Raw genomic sequence first — 2,966 nt, 5'->3', positions numbered from 1 at the left:
TACATTCCACTTAGTGTGTGTATATATATATATATATATATATATATATATATATCCCTTTCAGTTGCGGAGTTGTCTAATTAGGAGTGAAAGATTTTTTTTATTTTATATTAATATATTTTTAATTATCTTGTTGTAATGTTGTTAAGTCAATCAAGTATTAATTTTTTAATTTGTTTTAATTACACATTCCAAGATCCCTAAAGCACCACACCGTCATTTATATTTAATTGTATTTTTATTCCCCTTTCTTTTTCAAGTCCCATATGATTCCTAAAGCTACTATTTTTAGCAAAACCCACTGTTACTGGTTAAAAATCAAAGATAACTTAAATTTCCTTTTATCAAATTCTAACAAAATACCAAAAGTCTACATTAGTGTTATGTTAAGGGTCCCGTTTAGGAATATTAATGTAAAATTGTCAAAAATCTTTTATTCAAAAACAAAAAATGAATTCTTCTTTGTTGAAAAATAGGACAATTAAGTTAATTAATTAATAAGATAAATTAATTATCTCCAACATATGAGGCTTCAAAAGAAAATTATATTCTCACGGAAAGCTATTGTTAGGATGTCATTTCACCTTATATATATATATTATTAATTAATAATTTTGCTATCAAAACCACTAAAAAGAAAATTCTCTTCTCTTGCCCACTGCTTTCTTGAAAACAACTTGCCCACCCAAATTGTTGGTTATGTGGGTGCTGTTTTTTTCTTCTTTTTAATGTTGATTAGGACATAACATGCCAAATTAGCAAATTAATTAGTGAGATTAAAATAAATATAATTGGGGGCCTCAGAGAGACTCCTCTTGTGAACTCTATATCCTAATTAAATTTAAAACACAACCAGCTTGTGACATTAACTGGTGATTCCAAAAGTATTTTTCATTATATATATTAACTTTGTCTTGGAATTGTGTTCAATCTGAAAAAAAAAGGGGGCAGAAGTTGTCCTACACTTTATAGGAGCCAAACTCAAGTCAACATACCCTAGATTGATACCTAAGACACTAATATATTATTGATTGCTGTAATTGTTGTACGTATTGAAGCTCCTAAAAAGTTACCCTTTGTGCCGTTTCTGATTATGTAATTAGTTTATTGGCATGCAGGTGGAGTTTACTTTACCTATTAAAAAATTACAAGTGTCTTGAGGGAATCCCAAGCATGGAAAACTATGCAACTCCTTGTTACGCTAACCTCATCCTGCTACCATAAATACCCAACCTGAGCGATGACTGAACTTGAAGTTATATTTGAAGCTGAAATCAGATCAGAGAGAGAATCGATATCTACCACCTTATTTTGTGTCATAATCAGTCTTTCACAAACCTCAAACACTTCATTTTCCCCTACAATAGTGCTATATCTTTTGTCACAATTCCCTTTTCCAAGTGCACATATCCCTATAGGAGCACCCTATATTTTCAATTGTCCTTAGAGTTAGCTTTGCATATACCTGATACACCCCCTCCTTTCCCCCCTACCTTTGCTTCATATTCGGTTCCAGCCATTCCATCAACTTTTGCTACACCTTAATCTTTATTTCTTTCCACAAAGGAGAGAGATTGTAGTGGCCATTTTTCCTCCCACACCACCCGCATATTTCATAGTAAAGGTATAGTGGTCCATCAAACTATGTGGAGTATTTCGATTTTTTCTTTTTTCTATATATAACTGTTCATGCTTGTAGTTTGGAGAACTTTACATCGGTGATTTCAGATTTCTGTGTTTTAATTTGTCATCAGGTTAACCGGATATGAAGCTTTCCATGTCTGCCTGTAAACAGGCTGTACAGCCGCTGGTGAATTTCCAGGTGTGCTCTCAACATGGAGCCTTTCTTTCGACGGAAAGACAAGGTTGTCTTTGTAATGGAGCTACGGGTACTGGCAAGTCACGACTTGCCATTGATCTCGCTACTCGTTTCCCTGCAGAGATTGTAATTCTGATAAAATACAGGTTTACAAAGGCCTCGAAATAGTCACCAATAAAGTTACTGAAGAGGATTGTAACGGTGTCCCCCACCATTTACTTGGCACGATAGACCCCAATTCAAATTTCACCGCAACTGACTTCCGAAACAAAGCTTCACACCACTGAATCCATCGTCGCACGTGAATGCCTCCCCATCATCGCTGGTGGCTCAAATTCCTACATTGAAGCTCTAGTCAACGATGATCCCGACTTCCGATTCAGGTACGAATGTTGCTTTCTCTGGGTTGATGTTTCATTGCCCGTCCTCCATTCTTTTGTATCCGAAAGAGTTGATCGGATGGTGGAGCTTGGCCTCGTGAGAGGTCAAAGTATATTTGATCCTCAGGCTGATTACCAAAGGAATTAGACGTGCAATTGGGTCCCCGATTAGACCAGTTTTTACGTGATGAATCCATTCTTGATGATGAAACTCGAATCAAATATCTACAAGCAGCCATTGCAAAAATCAAAGACAACACTTGTTCGCTAGCTTGTCGCCAATTACAAAAATCCGAAGGCTATATAATCAATGGAATTGGAACATGCATCGCATAGACGCCACTGAAGTCTTCCTAAAACGCGGCGCAGAGGCCGACCAGCTTGGGATGAGGTAGTGAGACGAACCAGTGCCATGATTGTTGAAAAATTCCTTCATGATGAAGACCGAATGACACCACCTTGTGTCACCCGGCACAGCGCCTACCTCCACCCTTATTAGTACTCCACCCATGCCCATCGCCGCCGTGGCAGCCGCAACTCGCTAGAGGTATGGACCCCACTCAAACCCCAGACGACACATGATGGTGCCACGTGGCATTCTGCCACGCGTGGAATTTCCCTTTTTTGGTTCTGGTAATTTTTATGTAGTGGTATATATTTACTATCTAATTAAAAAAAAAAAAAAAAACAAAAAACAAAAGGGAGAATTGTTACTTTTAGAGAGGTTACTGTCAGGTCGTTATATGCATACATTTGGGGCCGTACAG

General features: G+C 37.2%; 1 pseudogene; it reads left to right on the top strand.

The window, feature by feature from the left end:
- The first annotated feature begins 1,765 nt into the window (after positions 1-1,765).
- Positions 1,766-2,744, top strand: LOC116132299 (annotated as a pseudogene).
- Positions 2,745-2,966: the final 222 nt, after the last annotated feature.

This window comes from Pistacia vera, unplaced genomic scaffold, assembly GCF_008641045.1.
Source record: "Pistacia vera cultivar Batoury unplaced genomic scaffold, PisVer_v2 Contig250, whole genome shotgun sequence".
Taxonomy (NCBI): Eukaryota; Viridiplantae; Streptophyta; class Magnoliopsida; order Sapindales; family Anacardiaceae; genus Pistacia; species Pistacia vera.
This window is presented reverse-complemented; position numbering and strand designations above follow the sequence as displayed.